Below are 16,647 nucleotides of genomic sequence, written 5' to 3' on the forward strand. Positions count from 1 at the left end.
AGTTTACGAAAAAAATGCCCTAAACAAAGAAACTAACAAATAATATTTCACCCTTCTTTAAAAATATGGGCGTTTGAGACAAAGAAGGTTTTAAGTCACAGCTTTTTAGTACTGTAAAAGTTTTAATTTAAAGTACCAGCTTAAACAAATCTGATTTAAGGATTATTTTTGCTGCCAAAGGTGATTGCCTTTTTTCTCCTCTGTCAAAACTCTTTTTCATGTAATAGGGAAGAGAAAGACTTCATAGCAAATATTTTTTCCAATTTTATAGCTGTTGGGTTTTCTTTTTGGGCATTTTTTTTTTTGGTTTGGTTTGGTTTTGCTTTTTGGTGCTGTTGTTGTTTCTTCCGGGTTTTTTGTCTCCTTTCTTTTTTATTGCTACCGGCATTGGCCTGCAGAGGGAAAGATAAATACAGTACAAAACTGATAGGATTTTGTAGTTTATTTGTCCAACCTTTATTTCCAAAGAGAAGTAGATAATATACAATAATATTCATGGGTTTGTTTTCTCTCAAATAAGGCTTCTCCACTGTCCCACAGGATAGTTCTGATTAATAGGTGAAAGAAGGATGCAAGCTGCATCACAGTTATAACTGATGCAGGAAATATTATGCTGTGATTTTTTCCTTGTCGACTCTTCCCCAGATCTTTCACTGAGTCCAGCGGGGGGGAAAAAAATTTAAAAGAATGAAACTAGCCTTCATGGTAAGTGTCTGGTCATCCTTTCTGCATTTATTTTTTCCCCTAAGAAAGCCAAAGCACAAAACTGATCTTGGTAACCATTTGTGCTTTCTGTCCTCCCACAGCTCCATCATCTAGTCCTTGGCAAGAGCTGGTAGAGCCCAGATGAGAAACGTTTGAGTTAATTGAGATTTCCCCAAGAGAAGCCCCATGTGTGTGACCTTCGCACTCCTCACCCATGTATTATTCTCTGCAACTAGGGAAAAAGTTACTGCGCCACCTACAAAAGAAAAAAGCAAAACTAGGTGATATAACCACTCCCAAATTCCTTACTGTAATATACTATTGATCTCTCTTCCAAATAAAAATTTAGTCTCTCTGATTTTTGCTGACAAGCTCACCTTCCTCCTCCTGCATAGCACAAACAGGCTGTCACCAGCAAATGAACCATCCTGAGCTTGAACCATCAGTGATGTTGACATATTTTAAATTAGCTGTGCCATACCCTGCTTCCAGACTCCAACAGCTTTGAAAAGCTAATCTGCTTCAAATCAATAAAATCTATGTTTAAGCTACAGCTTCTATTTTATTTCCTGGTGATTATTCTCTTATTTGTAAGTAAAAGAGTGGCATTTTAATGGTTGTATTTGTATGCAAATACCTGTGACCAAGGAAGAAAGTTATTAATCCATATTTAGATAAAACACACCTGAGTTCCTGAAAGCATAGTAATTATAGCAGCAGTAGTAAAGCTATTCTTCCTTTCAGAGACTAAATACAATTGGATTTTCACATTTAGGTGTACTCACAAGGTAAATAATCAAATTCTCCTTATGTAGAGTTGTTTGCCAGCTGGGGGAAATTAAACATTTCCTGCTGTTAAACTTCTGGACATGTGTCCTCAGCAATGTCTATCTGGTGATCCCAAGAAAATTAATTCACCAGGCTGCAAAAATCTGAGCTTTTACAGGGACAGAAAAATGTCATTAGGGGTAGTATCCTCACTTGGATTGCCTATCACTCCCCTAGCTGTGTGTTTACAACTTAAATTATGCTTGGAATCACCCAGGCTACACCAGCTATTTAATGAAGAGGTCTGGCTTTCTGAAGCTCACTTTCAAAATGTTTGAATTCTTTCCTCTCAGTTTCATGATCCCATTTCTCCTGCATGGAAGGAGATGAGATTTTAGCATTTTATTTCAAGGTCAAAGCAGATTTCTGTGACACACAGTACAGTAGTGGGACCAACACATATCCTTTGCATCTCCCAGGGGTAACAGGACTGAGATAAGAAAACTTGCTACCAAATAAAGGCCTTGCAGACAAAAAATCTGAGACTATGCCAGCATTCTGGTTATTCTTCAATCCCGTATGTTCCCACGTCATAGGCAATACCTGAAATACACCGAAACAACATAATGCACATACAAGAGATCCTGAGAAGAAGTAGCAATACACTTGTAAATTGCCCAGTGAAGTTTTGACAAATTCACTCCTGGAAAGGAATAACATGGTTTTTTGACTTGTTGGCTTGCAGCTGTTGAAGGTACTTATTATCGAGCGGTGCAGAAAGCCTGCTGAGCAATCAGAGATTGAAATCACTTCCTTAGCCACAGTAGTTTTTCTTTTACTCGACAGTTCAGTACAATTCATGCTACACAGACTCTGCTCTCTTTATAAAAATGCTATCTTATAGTATTAAACATGAACAAGAACAACAACAAAACCAAGAGAAAGTGAATGTAAAACTCAACAGTAGAGAGAAATTTTTTATATGCCAAATCTGGTGAACCATTTCCATGAAAGACTACTGAACCTGTAATTAAATTATTAACCTGATGCCCAGGACACTACATTTGCTAGTTTCCAGCTCCTTCCATCATGTCTCAGGCACAGCTCTCTAAATTTTAGCAGCTGTCCCCTGTCTTCTCCATCCATTATAGATGGTAACACTTATGCCACCCTCCCTCCCATTTTCCCTCCCATTTTCCCTCCCACTTTCCCTCCCATTTTCTTCTCTGAGAAGGCTTAATGGAAGGACTATTCAGTCTTGCAAAACACAGTCAATCTGACCTCCTCTTCCTGAAGAGAAAAAGCAGAACAAGAGTAGAGAAGAAAACAGATCCTCTTCATCACAGACTGCTAGCTATGTACAAAACTGGTCTTGTGGTCACATTTCCCTCTAAGCTGACTTTCCATGTCAGGCATCAAGGAGGGCCACAGAGTACTTGTGGTGATGTTCTTAAGGCAGTAGACAGAAATAAAAATAGTAAACTAAGTTTCTTACAAGATTTTAAGAGATGCAAGAAGGCAAGAAGGAAACGGAGTAGAAAATACATCTTCAATAAATGAACTTACATTTGTGTGCCAAAAACACATTACTTACTGTATTTCAGAAAAGGCACATATGTTGGATTCTGCAAGAGTTTGGGGCTGGTTATTAGCCTCTTCTGGTGTTCATTTGGTCCAGCGTTTTACTGTTTCTACTTTCCCAAAGGAAGCAGAATGAAATAAATAAATACAAATATTCTAATTCTTCCAAATGAAGAAATAAAACAGAACACTGCATGCAAATATGAATAAAACTTGTCATGGGGGCAGTGGGCAAACCAGATTGCATAATTTATGCAGTTTTTAAGTACTGTGATGTAATGCTGAAACAAATGTATGATTGCAAAAAGCAATGTAACAACTAAAAACCTGGGTCCTAATCTCAATGATTTTCCAGCTGAAATACACAAGACAGAAAAAGGGTCCTATCCCAAAATTAGTGAATGACTTGTTTACAAATTGTTTTGTTAATAAAATTTCATCTCTGTTCGAATCCAAACTTCTCCATTTTAGATTATTAGCATGAGATTGACACAAATAGCAAATAAATTTACATAATCTGCTTTTAAGGCACAGCAAGCCAAATCACTGCCAGAATAAACTTTTAGAGGCAAACTTCTAAATTCTGACGTACTATGTCCAAGCAGCTAAAGGAAAAAAAAAGTACCTAGCCGTACCATGTAGTTCTGAAATTTCTGTTTCTGTGAACACCTTCATAAATAGATTTTTAATTTTCATAGTTGTGTTGGTAGATGGAAGATTTGTTAATGAAAAATTCTACATTTTGACCCAGGTGTCTGCTTTTTTATACTGGCATTCCACAATTCTCTTTCAACAATCACTTTAGTTGAGCAATATAAGCTGTATAAGCTATAAACAACTAAAAAGGAATTCCATGGTATTCCATTCCTGTCACAAATTCTGTCTTGAAAGAACAAAATCTCACTCCTATTATTGAATATTTCTCAAGTTTTAATATCTGTCAAGCCATGCTGCATCATTCCTTCTTTTAAAGATTGCAGCTACCTTGTAAAAAGCCATGGTCTGATCAACATGTTGAAACTTGTGTTTCTAAACAGTGTTGACCAGCAGTAGCTGACCACCACAGCCCATGTCTCTGGCAGTGGTCTGAGGACCAGCTCTTCCCTCACACCTAAGGGCTTATTTAGCACAGAAATTTCCAAAATACCTTAGATTTTGGATCATTGCTTTCAATTTCTGATTGCTAATTTCTATTTGTCCAGACATCAGCTTCTTTCTCAGCTTGCTGAATATTTGTCTCATGCCTCAGTCCAGATTCAGCCCACTGCTGTGGATTCTGAGCTACACATCTCCTGCCTGGCTGCTGATCAAACTGCCATCTTTCTTTTTAGGAGAACGACTGGATTTAGATGGATTTGTCCAAACTAAGGTCCTGACAGTTACTAGGAACCACAACTCTCAGGTTAAAAATGATCATTTTCCCACGGAAAGAGAAGGTGATAAGATGTGATGAAAAAAATTTGGTTGGTTTGTAAATCACATGTGCAGGTAGAGACGATCTTTAGCAGTATCTTATTCAGCTCTGTTCCAGGTGTCTTTTTTGCTGGTTTCTGTGATATTTAAGGTATGCTTCTAAGCTGTGGAGAACACAGGCTGAGTGACACTGCCCTTCTGGTGAGGCAAGGAGAGCCTGTGACAGCAGGTACTTCCTGATTCCTGAACTGAAAGCCCAAGGATTGCCAGGGTACTTGATACTAATCCAGATAAATTGTAGTAACAAGCTGTTTTCAGTCCTCTCGTCCTTGCTCACAGTTGTGTACATTACTTGTCCTGGTGACTGACACATATCCCCCATGCAATGTGCAGAACCAAGGACAAGGCAGAGAGGATGTGGCGCCTTTAGGCTGACATGCCACACTGTAGATGGATGTGAGGTGAGACTACAAGGCTCTTGAAACAAATACGTGGGATTAAGAAAGGAACAGATATGATGTGACAGCATTTCTGTCAAGAGAGGGGATAAAAAGGCTGGGGCTTTCCTGCATGAGTACGCACTGATTGTTGCTGGAGGCTTCAGGAGTTATGACCAAACTGAAGTTTTATCAGATTATATTAGCCAGTTGCATTCAACATTTGACCAAAGAAAAAGCAAAGATCTCCTTGAAACTGGACCAACAATCTGGTACAAATTGTCATCTTTTACCACATAATGAAGATCCGTAAAGTTACATTTTAGAGCCCGGATGATGTTTCTCCTGCTGAAGAGTCTCAAAACTAAAGTTAAAAAAAAAAAAAAAGAGTGGAATTTCTGGAAGAAATTGCTTAAGTCTAGTGTCAAGCATTTTCTGACAGTCTAAGCAGGTTTTTTTGTATCAAGTAGCGTTCAGGCTTCTAATTTTGTAAAAATCTTACCTTTTTTTACAATATGTACTGCCAGTGAACATTATTTATTATAGATAAGACTTCAGACTTCAGAAATTAACAAAGTGGGCAGCAGAGGAATGCTTAAAACTTCTATCTTTTCTAGCTACCAAGCAACAAACTAATTGCTTCTGCTTTTGCTGCAGTAAAATTAAAAAAAAAAAAACAAAAACAGACACCTTTACCTTTTTTTTATTAGACAGTAAGACACAACCATATTTTTCTGGTGAAAGTTTTGTTTATTTACAGCTTGGTGGGCTCTATACAGGAGGCTAATAATTGCTGTTTATTGTTGTCCTTAAGAAGATGAATATTGGAATATTTGAGATACTTGGTGTCCATTGTGTTGCTGAAATAAAGTGGAATGTTCAAGAGGCACACACAGAGAGATTTTTGCCAAGAAATACATTAGGAAATGTCCTTGAATGCATTACTTCACTTTGTTCAAACATGGCACGTTGATGGCAAATAGATGCTGTTTCCATCCTGAGCCTAAACTGTTATCAGGTTCTTGTTTTCCCTCCTAATCAGTCTTCTGGGCCATCTGGAGCTATGGTGTGAGATATTGTGCAGGCTCCGCTCTGCCTAGAGGTGGGACTCATACCGTATGCTGTGAAGACAAACATCAGTCCACGACATCTCCCTAGAAAGTTCCTGCTCAGCTGTTGTGGAAAACCTGGACTCCTGCATTGGGCAGCAGACAAATCCAGCACTTCAGTGTCATAGACTTTATGTTTTCCCTCCCCGTTTCATTTTCTTGCTTGGAGGAGAGTGAGCAAGATGATGACTGACAATCTGGGGTCGCAATTCCTTATTTTGATTGCTGAGTGTATATTTTGAACAGCTATTTCATAAGATAAAGAGGGAATTCATACAGTATTTTTGTATTATTTTGTATAATATTGCATGTCAAAATCTGAGATACTTCAGTATAAGACAGCTACCTACACACACAAACAAAAACAACGTAAGATACAGTCTGCCTGATACATGTACTTCTGCTCTTGCTTGAAGCCAGGAAGAAAACACTTATCTTCATGTCATATCCTTCCTTTACAGAATATTTATCAATGTCTCTTCTCAGTAAATAGTGCTCATACAATACTGCTGCTGCCATAATTTTGAATCAAAGTGTAGCTCTCTGTAAACTCCTAAAAGAGGCATGCTAATGTTCGCTTTTCATCATGAGACCTGCTAATCACAAAGCATAGGAAAGGCTTGAACCAGAAAAGGTGGTTTCTTGTGGTTTAAAAGCTTTAAATATCTGGTTTTAAAGCTTTAAATATCTGTAACTTAGCAGAATAGGAAAATGCAACAGAGGCATGACTAGAAAGAACTGAATGCAGGTTTCACTATAGGGAAGAGTAACAATCAGATCAAAGATGACAGAAGAGAAGAAATCACACCAGTCCTTTACTCTTCAGTGGCCAGCAAAGACAAAGTAATTCAAAAGGAGCTGGAACAAAGCAATCTGTATCTGACTGGTCTTGATATATCTGTGACAACAGGCATATCTGTGACACTCTAGGTGAGACAGGATGATTAAATGATAGAATAATTTGTGTTGGAATGGAACTTTAAAGGCTATCTAGTGCAACCTTCCAGATGCAATGTCATCTAGTAAAACTCAAGGATCAGGTTGCTTATTCTGGTTTTCTTTACTGGGTCATTTCTTCATGGACATGTCATCATTCCAGGTGAAAACAGAGCTTTCCATGTTTGTCATCTGAAGGGTCAGACTTCGAGGATCCCATATCTGTTGTCAGGCCTATTTAAGGCATGTCAGTTATAGTAAAGTATAAGGAGCTTCAAAATGTGATAGTTCTCTTATGCTGCAATCCTGACATTCAGGATTTTTCTTTCCTCCTGAATAAACATATAAAGGCAAAATGTTGATATTTCTGTGAAAGGATTTATGAAACATCTCTTTTATTAATTACTGAAGTGACTGAATCAAAAGACTTATATCCCATGGAAGCTTGCAAGGCTTTAAAGTTTTAATTGTTGGGTTTTTTTGACAGAGACTCATTGCAATACTTATTAAAATCAATGTATTTCTGGTAAAAATTTGAGGATCAGCATTCTAGATAGAAAAATATTATATTCTCTTTATTCAGGACACCTTGAATTTTGAAAATTGTGGACATTACTTAATTCAGTTCAATAGCTGAAACTTAACTGAATGGAAAGAAATGTACATTCTGCTTCAGTGCCTGAAGTTATCTTTCAAATAGTGTATACTGCAAGTTCCTTGGGCTCATTCCCTTTTGAATGGTCATTTTGACTACAGAGGACAGAGAAAATGTCTTCTGTGTGGTTTCTCAGTAAGCAGTAACTGTGTGCTTAATTTAAAGTTTCTAGGGTGCAATCAGTTTTTTGAGCTCTCTTAGCATCAAAAAAGTAAAATAAATTTAAAAAACCCCCCAAAACTAAAGAAAAAAAAAAAAAAAAAAAAAAAAAAACAAAAACCCCCCCAAAAAAAAAAAAAAAAAAAAAAAAAAAAAAAAAAACCAAAAACCACCCCAAAACAACAACAACAAAAAAAACCCGACAAAACCAAAAAAAAAACCCAACAAACAAACAAACAAACAAACAAAAAAACCCCACAAAACCAAACAAACAAAAAAACAAAAAAAAAAAAACCAAAAAAACCCCCAAACAAATCCAAGAGAAAACATCTTTTAAGGTCATCTGTTCCACAGAGCACAGCACAAGCTAGCAGTCTATAACATGCATTAGCCAGTGAAAGAACATCAAAAATCCTGACAGTCAACAAACTGGTTGAGGCTGGAGGCAAAGAGTCAGTTGTTGAGGGGGTGATGTATGGAAAAGCCACAGTGGATAACAGGTCACAAATTCCTGCTTAAGGAATTCCTACTCTCCAGGTCTTTTTCCTTGCTCAGTTTGCACACTCTTGTACACATAGAGAATTCAATGTGTTCATTTCCTAAAACACCTGTATATCAAAAAGTCGAACAAAAATTTTCTGTTTTATGACAACAAACTTACAGATGACAATTCTGAAACAAGAAAAGTGAGATCTGCCTATGTCCATAAAAGTGGGAAAAGTGGGAATTGTTTGAGTCTCAAAAAATCCCAGTGTACCTTAATTGCTTCACTCATTTTTTGGCCTGTCCTAAGTTTCATACATCCCCTTCCACAGGGGCCCCTGCCCATGCAGGCAGCAGCAGGCAGGGAGGCGGGTAGGTGCCCTGCAGAACTCACAATGTCAGATTCTTCCTCAGGCCAAGTGTTCCTCTTCTGCTTTCTGGCTTTGTGTTGGGCCTGTGCACCCCTGTTTTGGTAGTAAGGGGGCTAAAGGGGTGGCTTCTGAGAGAGGCTGCTGGAAGCTGCTTCCGTGTCTGTCAGAGCCAATGCCAGCCAGCTCCAAGGCAGACCCACAACTGGTCAAGGGTGAACAGATTGTAAATGTTGGTAAGGCCTCTGTGGTAACGTATTTCAAAAGGAAATGTTATTGCAGAGAGGCAGTTGTGTCCAGAGAACAGAGGAGTGAGAGGAGCAGCTCTGCAGACACCCAGATCAGTGGACAAGGAGCAGGAGGAGGTGCTCCAGGCGCCAGAGCTGAGGTTCTTCTGCAGCCCATGGTGAAGACCATGGCTGGAGAGGGTGTGCCCCTGCAGCCCATGGAGACCAACAGGATTGCAGAGATCCACCCATGGAGGAGACCCACGCCAGAGCAGGTGGGTGCCTGAGGAGAGGCTGTGAATCTGTAAGAAGCCCATGCTGGAGCAGGGACTTGACAGGGACTTGCAGACCCGTGGAGAGAGGAGCCATGCTGTTGGAGCAGTCTCCTGGTAGGACTTGTGACCCTGTGAACGAACCATGCTGGAGCAGCCTACTCCTGCAGGAATACACCCCATGGAAGAGGGACTTGTGTTGCAGCAGTTCACAGAGAACTGTTGCTAATGAAATGGACTCAGGTTGGAGAAATTCATGGAGAATTGTCTCCTGTGAGAGGGACTGCACACTGCAGCAGGGGAAGGACTCATCTCCCAGACCAGGAGCAGAAACTTTCAAGATGAACTGACCATAACCCTCATTCCCCATCTCCCTGTGCTGTTGATGGGAGGACATAGAGCTGGGGAGGAGGAAGCGGGGGGCGAGGGTGTTTCTAAGATTTATTTTTCTTCTTATGCCCATGATAGTATTACTCAGTCCTTATGAACCTTTGTGATTTTTTCTCTCCCTGTTCCAGCTGAGAAGGGCAGTGATAGAGCAGCTTTGGTGTCTGGCGTCCAGCCAGAGTCAACCCACTACAGACTTTTAGCTCTGGCAAGTGTTTGCACATGTGGTGCTGTACCACAGCAAGGGATTTATCATCTGAGCAATGTGAATATCATCCCAAAATCTTCAACCAGCCACTTCTTACAACGGACTGCTCCCCATGGGTCTTATTGCTATTGGTATTTTTTGAAAAATACCCTTTGTGCACCATTCTCTCTTTCAGGTTGAAACTTGTAGCCAGCATACTGTAATATACTCAATATAGCTTGCTGATTACTTCAGTATTTTTCATGATATTTCAGTACTCACCTGGGTACAATATTTAATTACAAGCCCTTTGATATTGTTAAGCTACTTGCAAAGTAACCAATTATAACTGGAAAAAATGGCCTGTGGACTTTTCTTCCTTTCTCATGTGTTCTGCAACAGTAAATTCCACAGAGTAAATAATTTTATCTGTTTGTTTTTAATAGCAGTTCATTTTGTTTTTCTTTTTCATTACATAAATATTATTTTTTTTTAGATTAAGTTCCTCCCTATTTAACCGCACTTAAGCTTATGGGTGAATTTTAATATGAGCTCAAGAACCAACAGGAATTCAGGTTATACTTAAAACCAAAGATTTATGTGAAGAATGCTGAAATGCAGAGTGATTTACAGACATGTCTGCTTTCACTAGATGCAGATTGTCTGAAAATCAGTCAGCAGAGTACATTTTTTAAATGGTCTTTAAATTTGTGGAAATCATTCTTTGAGATGTATGCACACAGAAAAATATTTATATATTTGCGTATATTTATGCTCTGAGAAGAACAAAGTGGCATTTCTACCTGCAGATGTATATATCTAAAATGGATCTAATTTTATATATAAAAGCTTCCTATTCTTTTTCTTTGTCATGCTTGTGGTTATTTTGGCAAAAAACCTGGATTAAAGAGCACTACTAGCTTGAGAAGGTGCAGAAGTAGAAGCTGATATGGGTATGCGAACCACTACTTCTATCTTTCATTTCTTCAGATCCTACTTAACAAAACTGAGGGGTTTTTGTTCTGCATACCTAACAACATCCTGAGAGTTGTTTATGACCATGATCAAAACAAAATAACCACTACCTGCTATTCTATTTGGTTTTTTTCTCTCTTTTTTTTTTTTCTCCCTTTCACTTTTCTCCCATCTGTTATTGGGTTATTTTCTGGTATTTTGACTATTTCGACAACCTCTGTAGTCTGGCACAACTGGCAATATCAAAGGGAAGAACAGACCCAGGACTGAATTAGAGGAATGTAGCCTCACCAGGTCTCACCCAAGCAGTGCATTAAAATAAGACACAAGGAGCTGTGGCAGAAATACTCTGTACTAGGACCCTGTGTATCCTAATCTCTCATAGGAATTTTTTGCTTAGAAGTGTTACAGGCGCTTTCATTGTCCACATAGCATTTTTTTCTCATTTCTTTGATCTTTCTGGTGTTTAGCATGTGTCTAGTAATGCTATTTGTGAATCAGAAATAAAAATGACAGAAAACACATTATAATGCTGTAAAACATCATATTTTTATTCACTGAGAATGAAAATAATACATGCATTTCGCTGCAATGGTCAATTTTGTTTAACTTTTCAAGTCCAACTTTGATGAGTATAGGTGGTCAACAGTACAAATAGACAAGCCTTGGAAAGAGAAATGAGAACTCAACTGAATTGAATCCTAGTTTTTTAAATGCAGTCTGCAAATTATATGTGCAATATTCACTGTCAGACCATTCAGTTATTCATTACTCTGAGGCACTGCACAAGAAAATAATGTATATCGGTTACTTTGCCATCTCCTTATAATTCATGCTTTTCACAGTACTGCTTTGTTAATACTGGGAGGTTGTGGTTTCAGGTTTTCCTACTTTTTAGTGTTTGATGGTTTTCTCTCCAAAGTCTTAAAACATGTAATGAATAGTTTAGAAATTTGGATTTCTTCTCATATTTTGAGATTACTTACTTCCTGCCATTTCCAGGTGAACCACAACCTTCTTGGCAGCTTTCATTGTGCCCTCATGTCTAGCATATTTCAGCTGAAAGGCAGGGAGCTTCTGCATGGCACAGCCTCATCTCATTTTCCCTTGAGTTAAGAGACAAGTGTCACACCTGTCAGCACAAACTTCCCCATCTAAACAGAAAACAAAATTACCAAATTAAACAGAAGGGATTTTCTGAGTGCCCTAAACTTGGATCACCAAATGGTGATTCAAAGAGCAGCTCTCCCTCCTGTGTAGTATTAAATAGAGAGCTACATACCGTGACATGAGCAAGACCCAGGCTGCTGGAGAAATGGCCAATTTTGTGGAAAGAAACATCATAAATGGCCACTGATAGTTCATCCTCTATTTTCAGTGACTTCACAGGATTAGGCGCCCAGCATATTCAGGATATCTCTGGAAACAAAGTGACTTGCTGGCATGCCATTCCATAAGGCTGCAGCAGGACAGTCTGCCCGTACACATTACATATGACTCCTTGAGCTAGGTTTGATTATGAAGAAAATCTTATACAAGGCAAAGCAAACAAAAAAACCCTAATCAAAACAAACAAACAAACAAACAAACAAACATTAAAGGAGTGAACAGCACTTTTTTCAGCATAAAAAGGCCTTTTGAACAGCCCTCAAAATAAATCGAGAGAGAGAGACTAACGCTTGTTTTGGAGGTGGACCTAAAGCACTGGTTAAATAATGTTAATCACTGTTAGGGTAAAACTAACACTGTCATCATAAATTGACGGTGAGTTAGATCTTAGTTATCCAGGAGCTTTGTGATTCTTCAAAGATTTTATAATTAACTAGGTTTAATTAGTTTAAAAATGTTTGACTATCATTTTAGCTGGTTTAGGTTTAGATCTGATTTTGACTGTCAATAGAAAACCCTGAGAAATTACCTTATGGTAACGGCAGGAAGGAACTCCATGGACTCATACCTCTTGGAGAACCTAATCAATAGTTGAAGAACAAAATTCAATAAAGAATTGTTCAATAATTATCACATAACTAGAGATTAATTAGATGTTATAGAACAAGAAAGATATCTGGAGAAACATAAGAGTCAAAGGTCTATACATCCCAGAAAACTTGATTAATATATTGCAGGTGCAGTAAGAGAGCTATTTCATAGTCCAGTACACCCCAGAAATCTTAATCAATAGTAATTGTCTAACTGGGACAGTAAATTTAATAAAGCACTGTTTAGCTGGATAAAACTTGGGTTATTCATTAAATAAAGATAGATTAAAAGTTCTGGTAGTAATTAAAAGAAACAAAACACATATAGCATAATGGGTGGACTTGACGGAGTGCCTATAAAAATCTTGGATGTTATAGTCTATGTAAATGCCTGAAAATTGTTGTTTCTTTGACTGTGTCTGTGGTGAATAAATTCAGACTTCCCAACATTGACTCAAAATTGTTGTTAGGAATGTTCCTCTAACAACTTTTTGTTGTTAGATTTAAACTGTTTCAAAATGTGTTTGAAGGCTGCAGAAACAAGCACAAACCCCCCAGCCACAGAACAATAGGAACTAACATTTTGTGAAAGATTTCTGCCTACTTTCTTTTTTGTATGTGCTTTTTTGAATGTATGTGTGCTACATTCACATTCTGTGGGGTAGATAATATTCCTTTTCAGTCAGAGAGTGCATTTGACAGTGTTACCAGGAAGTCTGGGAGTTTTAACAATTCTCTTAGGATTTACTCATTGTTCATTATCCTGTTGTGCTCTTTCCCAAGACAGAGGATAGATTCAGCAATCATTTCATGGATCATGTTAACCACAGGACAGAGCCACAAAATATTTAATTCTCAGTAACTACCTAGTAAATAACTTTATAATGGATAGTACTACATGACTTCTGGCTTTTTAGCAGCAGCTTTTCCTAGTAATTGGAGTTTTGCTACCTGAGAAAGCTGTCTGTACTCACGGTTCATTGTTCTATGAAAGGGTACAAAAATAATTGGAATTATGAAGAATCTCATTTACAATTTTTTTTTATGTTACAAAAAATTCAGAAGTTGGAACTTGGAAATAATATTGAGGTATTACTGAATTAATCAGCAGGATCCTTCAACTCTTCTGCATAAAAGTTCTGCCAATAGCATAAAAGTAAACTGAGTGACTAGTATTTTTTTATATTCTATGAGACTGGCTGCCCATGTGAAAGAATTGAAGAAGAGACAACTAACACAGCATAACATAAATAATGTTATGAATACATTTTTGATAGTAACATTATGTGTTTCTGCTAGGCATCTTCACAGATCTCTGAGGTTTTTTTTTTTTTTATGAATTTAATCAAATTCTTGGAATGAGAAAACACTCAGGCTTTCAGATTGGCATATATTTTTAAAAAATTGTCTCTGGAATGAGCCAAATATTTCTGAAGGCTCTCTTTTCAGCCCCCAAAGTTATGAAAGTTTTCAAAATTTAACTTAGAATGGTGCATCAAAACTATGTGACACAATTCCTTTCAGCAAATCACCACCTGCTCTGACCTCCAGCTACCTGAAGAGGTTTTAAGTCCACCAGAAAAAAAAACCCCACACACAAAAAGCTATCCAAGATGCATTTTCATGCACAGCTGATAATTTTTCTTAGAATATTGTGCATACATTTCATAGCAGACAATTTCACAACACACACTGGTTTGTTCTTCTCACATAGCTAAGATTGACTGTGTGATCTTGGAGACCAAAGTAACACCGACGGGCTGTGTCAGAAAGAAAAATTTGAAAGTAATTACAGATTTTTGATGAAGCTAAACATTTTAAATCTTGTGTCATGATCTAGTTTTCATGCAGTAAAAACTGCTTTAGCAAAACCAGGGACTTGAAACTTCTGAAGATAAGTAAGTATTCACTCCATCAGATGGTGAAAGTAAAATAAATTTGTAATTTTTTTCACACAATCACCTTTTCCTCCTGATTATAATTTTCTTTGCTCACCTGCATAATCCTTTCTGTGTCCAGTTTCCTTATATTTCTCAAAAGTCTACATTTTTTGCTATACATGCAGTGAATCAAGACTATTTATGTTCGACCAGTTGTTCTCTTTCTCCCGAGTCCACTTGCTGATCTCTAAAAAATTCTTAATTCTGAAACAGAGATGGTTCTTTTTACCTAAAAAGGATAAAACTTTGGATAAAACTTTGTGAATAAAACTTTTCATAAGTAGTAGCTGTGGAAGTAATATTCTCATGTAAATTAAAGCTGAGATGTTAAAAATTTTCTTACTACAAAGATAGACTCACAGAAATTTTGTCCAATATGTGGAAAACATCACAGCATAAAATTAAATTTCTTTATTATATATTTTTTCTTCAGTTTATGTATTTTTTTCTCAACAATAATAAAGAAAAAACAAGGGAAAATCATTGAAGAAAATTGAAATTAAAAAAAGGAAAATTAAAATTGCTGAGTCTTACTTTTGGACCTGCTCCAAGACTCAACTGATAATAATTATTCTATTTGAATATATAAAACATAATAATTGTGAATTTTGGGGAGACTATTAGTCCAACTATTTGCAACTACTAATAAATAACAGCTCAGTAAAAATTTCTGGTGTTTTTGTAGTTGCCACAGAGAGAAGGAGGAAGAAAAACTATTCTGCCTGTGTCTGGCTGAGTGTCTGTTGAAATTACCTTTCATTGTTGAGATTGAACTACAAAGATGCATTAGGACATCTATATCTTTCTTTCACATTCTCTTAACTATTTTGCAATGTTATAAAAGTTTTGGAGTTTCACGTGTTCAAGTACATTCACGGTTCCTAAATGTTCAGTGTATCAAGAATTAAATAGTTGCATGAACATGATGAATGAAATTTTGTACATTGTTAAGCGTCTGCTAAAATTTCTGTGTGCCTTTTCATGTATGAAATTAGAAAATATGTGTGCTACTTTCCCAACAGTTTTGCTTACAGCAAAATGCTCTGCATAGCCTTTAGTAGAGGGAAAAGGAGGAAAACATGTCTCTTTCACAGCTACAGTGCATAGGGCAAAAGGCAAGTGGAATTCGAATGAGTCTCCATTGAGGTTAAATATAAGACCACTTTAGAGGAGAAAATGTGTAAGAGCTGGTCTGCCAGCGGCTGGGCACCTTGCCCCCCCCACCTTCTCCTCCTGACCGTGGTGCCGGCACATGATATCAAATTTCCAGCCAGCAAAATCTCTTTATCATTCTCTCCTGGGGGGTGGGGGGGGTGCTGCCCAAACCATCCCAGGTCTCCTCCACCCCTGCATCTTGCAGCGGCTCCGGCTTCCCTCCCTCAGACTGTATGGCCTCCCTCTCCCCCACCCAGATTCAGCCGGGCAGGGGACAAGATCCCATGTGCTCACCTGCCGGACTCCAAAGAGGAAGTCTCTCTGGGAACGCTCTGCTTTTAACCCCTGTGTGTTCTCAGAGGCTTATCCAAGTCCCCAGTGGCCACATCAGGTGCCAATTTAAAATCTGGCCACTGATTGGTTTGACCATAACTTCCCAAAACCTCACTTCCTGGTCAAACCACGACACTACTACAACTACTTTTGAAAGGTAAGCACACAAGAATGCTGCAGGTGGCTGCCTGAAATACTTGCAGAATAGTTTTAACTTGGCTCCTTTTGAATATCTGTCATGAAAGTGACAGAAAAGGTAGACACCTCCAGAAGCATGGATTAAATTACCCTCCGAGATGCTGCTCAACTCCAGCTCTCAGTTACAGCAAGCGGGAATCTACAAAAATAAACTACCTATTTATATTCTCATGATCTCCATCATATAACCAGCTTTTAACATTTTATTTTTGTGATGTTTGCAGTGGTGACATGGAAAATATGTGTCACTCTTTGTTCTAGTAAAGTTCAATAGAAAGGAAGAAAAATCTGCCATTTACTCAATTTTGATATTGCACAGTATTCTCTTGTCTATTTAGCTTTGACTGGTAATGTTCACCAATACCCTGAGGAACCCATTG

General features: G+C 37.9%; 1 pseudogene; it reads left to right on the top strand.

Annotated features, from left to right (window-relative positions):
* Positions 1–9,703, top strand: part of LOC121333654 — a 67,361-nt pseudogene extending 57,658 nt beyond the window's left edge.
* The last annotated feature ends 6,944 nt before the right edge of the window (positions 9,704–16,647 follow it).

This window comes from Onychostruthus taczanowskii, unplaced genomic scaffold (genome assembly GCF_017590055.1).
Source record: "Onychostruthus taczanowskii isolate IOZ18803 unplaced genomic scaffold, ASM1759005v1 scaffold174, whole genome shotgun sequence".
NCBI lineage: Eukaryota > Metazoa > Chordata > Aves > Passeriformes > Passeridae > Onychostruthus > Onychostruthus taczanowskii.